This window comes from Euprymna scolopes, chromosome 17, assembly GCF_053919585.1.
Source record: "Euprymna scolopes isolate OS-2025 chromosome 17, ASM5391958v1, whole genome shotgun sequence".
Classification (NCBI taxonomy): Eukaryota; Metazoa; Mollusca; class Cephalopoda; order Sepiida; family Sepiolidae; genus Euprymna; species Euprymna scolopes.
The window spans coordinates 4,401,432-4,416,839 of record NC_136498.1 but is presented as its reverse complement, the minus strand read 5'-3'; positions in this window follow the sequence as shown (position 1 = coordinate 4,416,839).

Below are 15,408 nucleotides of genomic sequence, written 5' to 3'. Positions count from 1 at the left end.
TATATTTTATTTTAGTATATAATATTTTAAGTATTATTATATTACTAGCAGAACCCGTCACCCGACGTTGCCCGGTATTTGTATGACCCCCCCACCCCACGTAAAAAATTAAAGTACTTCTGTTCTGTTGTTGTTGTTGCTGTTGGTGGTGGTGGTGGTGTTGTAGCCCAACCAGCAATCTCCTCCTGTTTCAAAATTGACACCACCAACCTTCCTATGTTAAGAACAGTTTTCGGGATAAAACACCCTTTTTGTGAGTGGGGAAGTGGTTGGTCATTTTATGTATTTTTGACAGAAATATATTTCACAGCAAAATAATTAGCTTTGTGACATATTTGCATTTAAGCATGATTAAAACTATTTAAATTACACTCAGGTATATTTCATATATACATAAAAGCAAACTACAATTGTATTTTGGTTTATGACCTACGTGGTTTTATAAATAGAAGCAAAACGTTTAATATTAGTTATTAGCCTTGCGAGCCACAAGGACAAAAAAGTTTTAAAATAAAGTTAAAAAATTAAGCAGCCCTCTATGGAAAAGTACAAATATCATCTAGTACCGTGTCGAGCGAGCAACAACAAAAAAGTTACTGGCAGTGCCAAGGCTCGAACGCGGAACGTTAAGTGAAAAAGTAAACATGTTTGCTGAATTGGGCACGGTAAAAGTGTCCCTTTACTGGGCTTCGAATTCATCCTTATAACGTGTGAATGAATTAGTGATCCAAATAAAAGTGTAACACGACTGATCTCTCTTTCTCTCTCTCACTCTCTGTATTTCTCTATCTCTATCTGTTCCTCCCCCTCTCTCTCTAGTGTCTGTAGGTATTTAATAATTACTATAGTAAATGATCATGTAAGCCCCTTTAAGAAACTTGTTTCTTATCGTTCATCACTTTCAGTTGTAATAAAGTCGATCAACGTAGCTCATATGCGTAGCTCGTCATTTAATGATTAGATCACTTTCTGACTGACGTTAAAAGTATTTAATAAGAATAAATGTTTAAATTCACCTAAATCTCTCGCGGTTGACGGTAGCTTTTGTTGCCGGGGTTCGATTCTCTCAACTGGCGTTAATCGTGACACCCTGTGGTCCTCCCGCTACGCAGGTCAGCAGATGTGACCTCTTATTCGGTTGACACTGCACTGGCCGTTGATCGTCAACTTTCTCAGAGAAATCAACATGAATTCTCAGCTTCGGGTCAATTTCTGCTGAAAATCAATGCAAGCCAAAAAAACAAAAAAAAACAAAGGACGACAAACTCAGAGGGTTCGGGTTAAATTATGAACTCCACGATCCCCTTTATGATACAACAAATATATATATATTCTCTCGGGTTAATGGTGCTGGCGACGGCTGGGTAGGAGTGATATCTCTTGGTTAGGTTCTCTCTCTGGAGGTCTGGATTAATCTGCTAATTTCGGCTTGGGTATTTGCTTATATTGGGAGATGATGGGATGGTGGGGCAATCTGCTAAACCAATCAGGGTTCAACACGTCTTTTGGAGGATCCCCAAATCTTTTTTTGCACGTGTGCACCTCAACAGGTCTTCCATGGCCTGCGAATCTGGAACCAAAACTAAATCTCTCTTCACACGCCGCAAAAAGTCAACATTGTCACTTTCCCTACTCAGAAAGACAACGTCTGAGCAGGTGTTCCTCAGGCCAAACGAATGTATGATTTCATTCCACCTTATTCTGATATTTCCTGTAATTTTTTTAACAATAAAATATCTGTCTGTTTTTTACAAAACACAATAAATTCATCCTCTTTGATAGGTCACCCACCACTGCCCGAGATTCAATTCAATAAACGTTTAACAGACAATCTCAGCATATTATCCCAGCACTGCAGAGGGTTTTAGGGGATCTTATCGCTTCCCCTAGACGATCACATCATACCCTGCACTGATGATTCCCGAAAGGATGAAACACTAGTGTCTGTAGGTATTTAATAATTATTATAGTAAATAATATATATATATATATATATATATATATATATATATATATATATATATATATATATATATATCCCTCGCTCTGCATATATGTATATGTATATATCTCTGCGTATATTTGATTCCTTGGTAATGTGCTCGCTGGTCAGTGAAACCTACAAATTCGTGCTAACATGCCTTGTCGTTTATGCCGGAATGAAAGTGGTTTATAATGCAATATCGTCAACGAAATATTATAATTAAGAAATACAGGAATAAGAAAAAAAAAACCTTGTTGTGTTTTAACGAAATAAATAAATATATAAATAAATAAAAACATGTAGAACTAACAGAGACAGGAGTAAGTGTAAGAAGAAGCAGGTTCACGTAGTTGTGTCTCGAGTGTCTGTGGATGAATAAATATAACAGCATTATCAATGATTTAATTTAATATCGGAAAATTCGAAATAATAAATGTTTGTAAAGGAACGAATGGATATGTAATGGTGGAAGATGTGAATATCAGAATATGAAAATGTCTATCGGGCAGCCAATCAGCTGTGCTGGATATCGGTGAAGGAGAAATTATTATCTATAAATGTTGCGTTGTTATCTCTAATAAGGGATTAGAAGAGATGGCGTATATTATATATTTGTTTTATCATAAAGGGGATCGTGTGTGATCGTCTAGTCAGAGTTAATGTCATGTGATCGTCTAGTTGTTCTGTCTATTTGTTCATATGCCCTTGTGTGTGTGTGTGTGTGTGTGTGTGTGTGTGTGTGTGTGTGTGTGTGTGTGTGTGTGTGTGTGATACATGTATCTTCAGACAAAAGTCTTTAAAAAACATAACTGGAACATACAGAGAAAAAAACAGTTATTTTTTTAAGTATCTATATAGAGTCAATATTTAAAATTGTTCCTTTTTTTCAAAAACAAAACAATTAAAACACACAAGAAGTCGAAAAGTTCAACTATGAACACAAAATTGATTTTCATTTACGCGTATTTTATTCTATTTTATAATAACACAAAATTTTAAAAATACCTTCGACTTTGACACAGAATTGTTACAATTGATTGACAGCTTGAACTTTAAACAAAATCTGCTTTGACCCGCATTTACAATAACATTACTGACACACATTTGTTTTGTTGTGTGTATGTGTACATATAATTTTAAACACAAACAATTTTATCAATAAATATTATATATTTTCATGTTTCACGAAAACACACATTTCCCTTTGTGTGTGATTTTTAGACTTTTATTATGTTATATATTTTTTCTTTGCGGCATATCGGCCATTTTTTTTATATTTCTTGGATACTTTTGTTCCATTGTGTGTATGTGTGTGTTCGTTTTTTTTTTCTTTTTGTTTTTTCTTTTCTTTAATACTGCGTATGTGTGAGTGTTTCTTTTTTTTCCTTCTTAATTATTGTTTTATTTCGTTTTGCAATTTTTTCCTCTGATTTTTTCCTTTTTTCTTTTTCGCGCTGTGTGATCGTCTAGTTGTAATGAACCCTTACGTAATGTACCCGTGGTAACGCCAAGTTGGATTTGTTTTTAATTTATTCTTGTTGAATAAAAGAGGTCCGGCATCCAAATTACATATATGTTATATACTTGGTGTTATTTTTGAAAGGTACCAAATATGTTACGTTTTTCTTATTTTGATGACGACTTATATATTTGTTGTTGTTCATGTTAGTAAGAGAGTCTTAGAGTGATAGAGACAGTCTAAGGAGTGTTCATGTTTTTGAGTGTTCATATGTCTTAGAATGTTTATGTTTGTTGAGATAGCATATTGGAGACATATTGAGTATATATTGAGAAATCACACGTATGTCTCGTCAACTTGACTACAATTCACGTGTTTCCAACATGCGCGATTTGCACATTTTGAAACCACTTCTGACGACCAGGAAATTTCCCATTCTCTTTGTTGTTTTACAAAGGAATTTAACCTACTTGTCTAATTCTGTAACCCATTTTTTATCATGCATTCTTTCTAAGAATGTGAATAGCTTCCAGCCAAATTTGTATTTATTAAATATTTTAACAGAATCAACAATTTACTGGCCATTCCATTTATAATAACATTCTGTGTTTATTTTAACTTATGATTGAAATTCTCAATTCCAAGTTTAGCTTCGCAAGTTCGAATCCGTGACTATCCTATTTCATAATTACTCACTTACGAGAACTTCTGTTCTTGTAACATGTAAAAGTTATGGTATGTGTAATAATCAGTTAAGTTATAACATAATAGCAGAGTAGAAATATGTAGAAATGGCGCCGGTGTCTAGTATGTGGCATCTGTTGTTGTAAACCGACAGTATTTTGGTCTACAGGGGGGAAACTGCAACGTTTTTATTATGCATATAGGGATTATATTTTATTATATTAATAAATATTTTTATATTTTATATTTATTATTTATTATATTTGGATAACTACATTATTTATGTAAGAAATTGTAATTTCTTCATATTTTAAGAGGAAAATATGTCCTCTCATGACACGAGCATGTTATTCACACAATGAAGATTTTAATGTGTGATTAAATCAACTTTCTTCACCAAACATGTGTTTGTATTATGAGCATTTACTAACATGAAAACAACTTTTATAAAACTGCATTCTTATAAAATGTCGATTTTCTTGACATTTGCATTTATGATGTTGTTTATGTGTTAGGTAGCACTTGCTACTTTTTTTTTAAATTACATTTTCACCCCAAACAAGGCACTTGCCACTTTGATGTAGGGGGGCTACTATCAGGGATCTAAGTTGCAGGGGTACTATATAAGGAGTTTAGCAGCAAGGTGTCTGTTCACATTACACTTGAACTTCTGCATGTCAGTACAGTTGGGGAAGCAGGAAACCGGAAGGGAATTCCAAAGTCCTGCAGTTCTGGGGAAGAAGCTATTAGAGTAAAAGGCTTTCTTACATCTAGGGATCTCAACTGTATAGGGGTGGGACTTTGCTGCTTGTCGGGTTTGTCAGGGGTATTTTCGTCCAGAGGGTACAAAGGCTTGTTCGTCAGAGCATCCACCATTAAAATACTTGTAAAACAGGCAGAGGGATGCAATATTTCGTCGGTGGGACAGGGGCTGAAGTTTAGATGACAGTTTGGGACCTATTAGGTTGGTGACTCTCTTTTGGACCCTAGCATGGTAGAGAGAGCCCACCTTCTTTGCAACAGCCTTGGCAATGCTCTCAATATTTCAGTACTTTCAGGCAATGTGTTCTTGACCATTGCTATTGGTGGTAGAAAAGGTTTCTTGTAGTTATTGAAGGAAACAAGCTTAGTCTTGGCGGCATTGAATTTGACCATCCATTTTTATAAATATATAAATGAAAATTCTGTGTGTCGATGTACACTTCCCTACCATATAACTCTGTCAATTTCGGTAAATTGGCACCCACTTTCTAACCACCTAAAAATTTCTTCATATCATAAAACAAATTTAATTGTGATATTCGTTTTCAGCACCACTGAAAACCGTCATTGTTTTTTTTACTAAGAGATTCGTTTATTTTTCATAATTTAGGACATAAATAATGCTGTCAGTAAGTTTACACGAGCGGTTTACAAAAATATATTTTTGTTTTTCAATTTTTTTTAGGTGGGTATTCAGTTATAGAATTTGTATAGATTTTACCAAGTGCTTCTGTAGTTTACTTAAGCGCCTCCTAATGTAAACAGAATTTTTGTGAAATGTTAAACTGCAGAGGCACCTATTCACAACTATACAAGTTGTATAATGAAAAAAGAACGAAAAACAAAAGTATACTTTTGTAAACTTACTAACAGCATAATTAGCGTCCTAAAGTATGAGATGAAAAAATGAACGCATCTCTTAGTAAAAAAAAAAAAACAGCGCCAATTTTCGGGGGTGCTGAAAACGAATATCACAGTTAAATTTGTTTTATGAGATGAAGAAATTACTAGATGACAAGAGAGTGGGTGCTCATTTTACGTTAAATTTATGTAGGAAAATGACCCCCTATTTTTTAAAAAAGTAATTCCTTCATATCATGAAAACTACTTATCTGCCCCAAATTTAAACGTAATATTCGTTTTCAGCACCACCGAAAACGATTAAAAATCGTCATTTTAAAGTTTGGGGGGGGGGGGTTGGAAAGAAACTTGACATTGACCAAAAAAATTAAGACCTGGTTTTTTGTGGCCTAATACGTTTAAGCAGTTTTTATAAATAATATGAAAGAGGAAATTTGGGGGAAAAAAATTAACATTTTAGCGTGGAGAATAACTTTTCTATATAAATTTAACGTAAAATGAGAACCCACTTTTTGGCCACAAAGCATTCAACCAAACATGTCATCTCTATAATTTTTTCAAGTTTGATGATCGAGAGGGGGGAGGGGGGATAAAACATGACAAATACAAAAATGTTTTGTTTTTTTGTGGTGGTGTGTGGGTGGTGGGAATTATATTTGAAACATAAAATAACGATAAATTTAATTAAATTTTATCAAACGATTCTGTACTTTCACCTAACAATTTTATAAACAGAACGAACCCCAAAATAGGACAAATTCAATTCAAGGAGGGAATGATTACATTAGAAATATAAAATGACGAAAAATGTCATTTAATTGTTTTTGGAATTAATTTTTGGTAGATCTTTTTTTCTTTATTTGGGGGGGGCGATTTCACGGGCATTCACTGCTATTTTTATTGAAACAAAAGTTGTAATGATTTATTTTTTAATTGTCTTTTCTTTGGGGGGGGGTATTTCCAGTGCTCAATATCCGGAGAATAGTTTCTTCTCTTTGTAGCCCTTCTGCCGAAATATCTGGTGGAGAGGGTATCACATATTCATTTTTTGGGGCGATTACATTTACATGTTTTCATCCGTTCTTTTATTTTTTGTTGTGGGGGGTATCCACGTTGCCTATGATAAAAATAAACAGAACTTCATGTCAACCCAGGTAACGCTGGGTAACCATGCTAATATATATATATATATATATATATATATATATATATATATATAGTGCAAAATTTTGTTGGAAATTCAAAGACCCACGTTTTCTTTTTATAACCTTCGGTTATTTCCTGGATTCTTCCATTACAGCAGTTTCATTAATGAGTTGGCAATTTTACGATTTATGTTTCCGTAAAAATATCCTGTCCTCACCAACTATTCCAAGACACAAAACGTACGGAAACATACATCGTAAAATGGCATACAACCTCATCAAAGAATTAATTTGTAATTTTTTAAATGTTATTTTTTTGGTGTTACTAAGTGAAGGCCACTAGAAGAGAAAAAAATTGCACGTGCGATCTTGTTGACGATTGAAACAAAGTCAAATCTGATTGATGCGTGTCATGTAGTTGGTGCGAATATTGAATGGGAGTTAATCAAATCTTTTGAAAGCATTATTTTGTGAAGATAAATTTGAAAATTTCAGAAAACCAAGTTGTGGTTTTAAAATATAAAGACATTAATTAGCATATGGGGAATGGCTGTGCTAGGAATGACGAATTGGGGGGGACAGTGAGTTGAATGTTTGGCAGCTGAGAGAACACATCGAGATTAAAATTTGTGACAAATTACGGCATCAGTGAAAAGGAGTGCTGTTAATTTTTATTTAGATTACATGCAGTAAAATTGTTTTATTATATGCCGTACAATTTTTTTATTACATACTGTATAATTTTATTACATACTGTATAATTTTTTATTACATGCTGTATAATTTTTATTACATGCTGTATAATTTTTTATTACATACTGCATAATTTTTTATTACATGCTGCATAATTTTTTTATTACATGCTGCATAATTTTTTTATTACATGCTGTATAATTTTATATTACATGCATATTTTTATTACATACTGTATATTTTTTATTACATGCTGTATAATTTTATATTACATGCATATTTTTATTACATACTGTATATTTTTTATTACATGCTGTATAATTTTTATTACATGCTGTATAATTTTTTTTATTACATCCTATATAATTTTTTATTACATATTGTATATTTTTTATTACATGCTTTATTACTTTTTATTACATACTGTATAATTTTTTATTACATGCTGTATAATTTTTATTACGTGCTGTATAAGTTTTTTTATTACATACTGTATACTTTTTTATTACATGCTGTATAATTTTTATTACATGCTGTATAATTTTTTTTATTACTTACTGTATAATTTTTTATTACATACTGTATATTTTTATTACATGCTGTATAACTTTTTATTACATACTGTATAATTTTTTATTACATATTTTATATTTTTTATTACATGCTGTATAACTTTTTATTACATACTGTAGAATTTTTTTATTACATGCTGTATAATTTTTATTACATGCTGCATAATTTTTTTTATTACATACTGCATAATTTTTTATTACATGCTGCATAATTTTTATTACATGTTGTATAACTTTTTATTACATACTGTATACTTTTTTATTACATGCTGTATAATTTGTATTACATGCTGTATAATTTTTTTTATTACATACTGCATTATTTTTTATTACATGCTGCATAATTTTTATTACATGTTGTATAACTTTTTATTACATACTATATAATTTTTTATTACATGCTGTATAATTTTTATTACATGCTGCATAATTTTTATTACATGTTGTATAACTTTTTATTACATACTATATAATTTTTTATTACATGCTGTATAATTTTTATTACATGCTGCATAATTTTTATTACATGTTGTATAACTTTTTATTACATACTATATAATTTTTTATTACATGCTGTATAATTTTTATTACATGCTGTATAATTTTTTTTATTACATACTGCATAATTTTTTATTACATGCTGCATAATTTTTATTACATGTTGTATAACTTTTTATTACATACTGTATAATTTTTTATTACATGCTGTATGATTTTTTATTACATACTGCATAATTTTTTATTACATGCTGTATAATTTTTATTATATGCATATTTTTATTACATATTGTATACTTTTTTATTACATGCTGCATAATTTTTTATTACATGCTGCATAATTTTTTTATTACATGCTGCATAATTTTTTATTACATGCTGTATAATTTTTATTACATGCTGTATAATTTTTTTATTACATGCTGCATAATTTTTTATTACATGCTGCATAATTTTTTTTATTACATGCTGTATGATTTTTTATTACATACTGTATAATTTTTTTATTACATGCTGTATAATTTATATTGCATGCTGTATAATTTTTGTATTACATGCTGTATAATTTTATATTACATGCATATTTTTTATTACGTGCTGTATAAGTTTTTATTAAATAAAAACTTTTGGTTGCGTCTACGCAATTAATTGAAGACGACTTTCATATTTAAGCTTAAACATGATCTTGTAATTTATGCAGATTGTGTATGTATTATTATAGAATTAATCATCTATTGAATATTATATATTACAAGGACTAGTTTTCCCCGTGGACTAATTCGCAAAAAAAGAAATAATAATAATAATAATAATAATAATAATAATAATAATAATGTCGTTCATCAAATTCCGTCTGTGTTTGTTTACAATATCTTGTCAGCTGATATTTGAACTTAACGATCTTAAATATAATCTTTCTTCTCTTATAAATAAAAAGAAAATTTTTTACATGGGAATATTTTACATTACACAGGCCAAAGTTACACTGATGTAATGTAAAATATTCTCTTGAAAAATTATTTTTTATCTATAATTGAAGAAATATATTTTTAAGATCGGATTTTTTTGCTTTCGATACTTATTGGATGAATTTCTGCACAAAACCTATCTAAGAACACTGCCAGAAATATAAATTACCTTTTTGTGAAATTTGCAAAAGATGGGCTCAGCTGTTTCGGAACCTATTAGGAAGGAACTAACGCATATGCACACGCAAAGTGACTTTTATATATAATAGTGGGTTTGGTTCGCGATGTTAAGTCTGGCAAATATTTTCACCAATTATTTGTCTATGGCGTCCTTGAGAGACACACTTAAAAAGACAAGAAAGGAAAAAGAATGAAAGCTTTTTTAGCAATAGGAAACAGCGCCACAAAGGCGAGGAATGTTTGACATAAAATAATCTTCATGACACAAGGAAGAGGAAGTCAAGACGGCGGGAACATATTTACAAGGGGCGGGAACATATTTGCAATTTTTCGGATTCTTAAACTTCTGATTTTCATCTGATTTGGTTTGACATCTGTAATTTACGGCACATCAACACTGTGTTATTTAAAATGTCTGATGCTTTAAAACAAGGAATCGGATATTTCGGATTACTATTTATGCTTCAGTATTACTGCTGAAACAATAAGATTTATTTGTCGGTTTAATTCATTGATTTTACAGCATACCAGCCCGGTTTTACTAGTTTAATGCCGGCACATAATGCCCATCATAAATTGTCAAACACAGAAAAGGAAGTAAAAAAAAAAATTAATAAAAAAAAGGCAAGACAACAAAGGGACTCAGTAACATGCAACAACAGTCTTCAAATATTTTCCCACAACTGTCTCCAAAGATTCTCCTACAACAGTCTTCAAATATTTTCCCACAACAGTCTCCAAAGATTCTCCTACAACTGTCTTCAAATATTTCCCCACAACCGTCTTCACAACTTCTCATATAACAGTCTCCAAGAATTTTTGTACAACAGTCTGTCTGTGGTCTCCTCGCGACCTTCTTTTATGCAGTCGAGTAGCAAGATTCTGCACACAAGCAGCGAGATTTTGCATCACTTTGCGAGATCACTAGTTATAAAAGTTGTGGGTGCTGCCATCTTGATTCATCCCACCTGAGAGCTTGATTTTACATGAAACACGGACACTTTAACAGGACGCCATTTTCTTGGTTTCCATAGTGTCGAAAAAAGATTCTCAAATCTAATAGATCACACACTGCCGTCCCATCGCCACAATGTTGCATCCCTGTTCCTGTTTTACAAGTATTTTAAGGAAATGTGTTCTAATGAACTCATTGCGCTTTTGCTCCCTCAATGTACTCTGACTAAACCGACAAGTGACAAAATTCCACCCCTTTAGTGTAGAGGTCCCTAGATGCCAGAAGGTCTTCTATTGAGTTTATTCCTTCGGATTGCTAGACTTTAGGATACAGTCTTACAGATTGTGTTCTACAAACGGGTAGCTCTTGGAAAAAAACTTTGTTCATGGATGTTACATTTAGCTTTAAGTAAAGAGAGAGAGAGAGAGAGAGAGAGAGAGAGAGAAATCATTGACTAGACAAGTTTTTGTGAACGCTTCATATGAAGTATGACATATTGAAGCTCAATCAAGGACCTATCATGAAAATAACGATAAATCAGAGAAATATTAGTGACATCTCTTTCGTGAGAAAGAGTTAGCATGGAGGGAATTGGGTTTATATCTGGGTTTTCCTTCTCCTCGATTAGTTACTCTATTGTGGTTTTGTGTCCTAGCCTATCCTACCCTTTCAGGAATAAGGTCTGACTTCCAAAACACATCCTACTTAGTAAAAGTCAAATATTCAAACTGTTGATTATTCAGAGATTAGAATATCTGACCTTGACTACATGTGGAATGTTTATATCGGATTTTTCTTTTTTTGTACTTTTTTTTTTTTATTACAATTTCACCCCAAACAAGGCATATTGCCACTTTGATGTAGGGGGCTGCTATCAGGGACCTAAGTTCCAGGGGCACTATGCAAGGAGTTTAACGGCAAGATGTCTGTTCACATTACACTTGAACTTCTGCATGTCAGTACAGTTGGGGAAGCAGAAAACTGGAAGAGAATTCCAAAGTCCTGCAGTTCAGGGGAAGAAGCTATTAGAGTAAAAGACTTTCTTAAATCTAGGGATCTCTACTGTGTAGGGGTGGGATTTTGCTGCATGTCGGGTTTGTCGGGGGTATTTACGTCGAAGGGGCACAAGGGCTTGTAGTTCGTTGTAGCATTCACCATTAAAATACTTGCAAAACAGACAGGGGGGTGCAGCATTTCACCAATGGGACAGAGGCTGAAACTTTGATGACAGCTTAGGAACTATCAGAATGGCAACTCCAATTTCTGTGGTGGGCGTTAAAGTCACCAAATACATGTATTTGGGCACTAGTGTCAAGGGAGAGTGCTACATCTATGCTGTCAGAGACATGATTGATTAAAGTACAGTCCTGGGTTGATGAAGAGCGATAAAGAAATTACAGGTAGCTAATGCTATGTTATAAAGTTAGTTTAAAGCACATGAAGGGCTGGTCACCTGATTCTAGTTTAGATCCCTAGACATGGGGAGGGTGTTATGAATATAGACTCCAAGTCAGTGCATGTGCCTGTCAGAGTCCTTACAAGAAAGTGGAAGATAACCAGACAAGTTAAAGATGTTAGATGGGATGGAGGAGTGCAAGTTAGTTCCACTTAGTGCTAATATATCCGGGGAGTTGGCTAGGAGAAATGATTCTACATCATCTAAGTTAGTTCTAATCCTCGGATATTTGTAAATGCAATCCTCAAGGGAGGAGGCGAATTGTTTGAGTGTGTGTCTAGTTTGAACGTTTTTTTGAATTGAGTTGTCATTTCATTTTATTTTCTAGTTTTTCAGAGCTATGCTGAGGTGTTAGGCAAAACGGATGTGCATAGCAACCATCATCCAACACGAGTAAACCATTAGCCGGCTCCTCATCCACAGGAATATGGCCTTGGGAATGCCCACCAGAGATGAGTGCAGGGTCCTTTTCCATGCATGACATGGCACTACAAACATCCCGATATTATACAACTGATGATAGAGCAGCCGCTCTAAGGGCTCCTGTACTGTCAGTCGGAAACAGCAACAAGCAACTGCCAAACCGGTACCCTCAAACCTGTCCGTCAGGAGTGGACCAGTCGAATCATGTTAGCATGTATGGTAAACAAGTACCCCCAAGATGCCCAGGTGTAGGGGAAAGGAATGAGGCAAATGTGGGGGACGGGATTCATTGCCCTAGTCAGGAAACAAGGCTAAGCACTGGGTGTCTCTAATGAGTCCCTGCAGCCGCACCTCTGCTCCTGGCTAATATGCAACGAAGGAGTATGGAAGCTGGGCGATAGGCAGAGTCTATCTACTCCTTAAGCAGTTTAGGTTTGCAAATCGGTGATTTAATCAAGTCACCAGCTCTACGAAGGTTATCGTCCAGGACAGAGGAGGCCTCCCTCCCCCGTTTTGTGCCAAGCATATGAGGTCAGTGGCACAGGTTTACAAATCGGAGTTTTCTTTCTCCTAGATGGATGAACTGATCAGATCTACAGCACTGAGAGAGTTTTCCCTGCGTCTGGTTTCAAGACCAGGTATTTCTATGCCCAGCATGAATAGTTAGGATTAATAGAGTGAGTATCAAAGAATTAGTATCTGCTTTGAAGTTACACTCCTCAGAATTGGAGTTTCCAATTCCTCTTATTTCCATTTCAGCTATAGAAATAAGTTTCTTTTCATGAAGAAGATACAAGGATATGTATGCTGAGAGTTTTCATAAAAGGTTTTATGTAGAAAGAATTTAATCAGGAAAGAAAAAATAATGTTATCTTAGCTAATTTGAAAAAAAAAATTTTTTTTAATTACATTTTCATCCCAAGCATGGCATATTGCCACTTTGTTGTAGGGGGCTACTATCAGGGACATGGGCATCAGGGGTACTGTGTAGGGAGTTGGGAAACAAGATGTCGGTTCACTTTGCACTTGAACTTCTGCATGTTAGTACAGTTGAGGAAGCAGGGACCCGGAAGGGAATTCCAAAGTTTAGCTGTCCTGGGGAAGAAACTACTGAAGTAGAAGGCTATCTTACATCTAAGGATCTCTATTGTGAAGGGGTGGGATTTAGCTGCTTTTCTGGTTTGTCGGGGATATTTACGTCGAGGGGGCACAAGTCCTTGCAGTTCGTTAGAGCATTCACCATTAAAGTACTTGTAGAAAAGGCAGAGGGATGCAACATTTTGTCGATGGGACAGGGGCTGAAGTTTAGATGACAGTTCAGGACCTATCAGATTGGTGACTCTCTTTTGAATCTTGTCTAGGAGCGAGAGACTAGTGGTAGATGCACCAGCCCAAATATGACAACAATAATCCATACATGTACGAATGGTGACCTTATAGAGGTACAGGATACTTACAGGCATTAGTATCTTTCTAGCACGGTAGAGAGAACCTACCTTCTTCGCAGCAGTCCTGGCGATACTCTCGATGTAATTGTTCCAACTCATGTTTCCTGAGAGCGTTAGGCCGAGGAGTTTAAACGATGTACTTTCAGAGAAAGAGTCATTGGCCATTGCTATTGGTGGTAGAGAAGGTTTCTTGTAATTATTGAAGGAAACGAGTTTTGTCTTGGCAGCATTGAATGTGACCATCCATTTATGTCCCTATTCCACTACAGATTACTTCTTAAACTTAACTTTTTAACTTACTCAAATGAGTAACATGCATGGAAAACATCGAAGTAACATTCGCCTTAGTTTACAAATTTCCTACATCATTGGCCGTGACTCATTCACGCGGCTTCCATGTAGAGACTTATTTGAAAACCTTTGTCTCTTTCAGCTTGAAAACATGACGTTATTCGCTATCAATCAACTCTGAGACTGGATAAGGCAGGGGAGGCTAGAGCAGTAGCCTTGGATATATCTAACACCTTTGATAGAATTTGGCACGATTATCTTTTCAGGAAAATTAAATCATAAGGTATTACTCGAGGAACACATAATTAAATCTTTCTTAAATAAGAGAAAAATCCATGTCGTCCTTGATATACAAAACATACATCAAAACAGCACAATATAAATATGGGTGTGCCACAAGGGTCGATCTTTAGATCTTTAATATTCCTCATTCATAAATGATCTCCTTGATAGAATTGTCTCCGAGATGGATATATTTCCTTTATAATAGACATGAGGGAAAAACAAATAAACATATACCAAAGGCAATAGCTGAAACCTTAGATGAAGACCTCCAGTCTATATTGGAATAGATACATTAATGGATGGTAACATTCAATTCCGCTACGTTGAACCTGATCAATACCAGATGGGTGAACAATTTGGGAATACCAGGTGTTGTATGTAGGCGGACGTTGACACCTACCTGCAAGAGTTGCAAAAACCTAATATCGTCATCTCTTCTAACGGGAATATACATGCGACTGGGGACTGCTTGTGAATTTCATACTTCCATGGAATTTCCTTCTTTGGAGGAAGTCGGTTAAACATGTATTAGGGTTAGTGCTAGAGTTTTATTTCATTTTCATTCACCACGTTACACTAGCAATTTCTTGCTTTTTAAGGAAAATTCCCAATCTACTTATTTTAATTTTACATGAAAATTTTTGGTTGAAATCTTATTTTATGCACCCTTATCTAAATATTATATATTCCAATATGGAGGCTATCACCTTGTGTAACCAGTGAACTGGCCACCTTATCCCAACT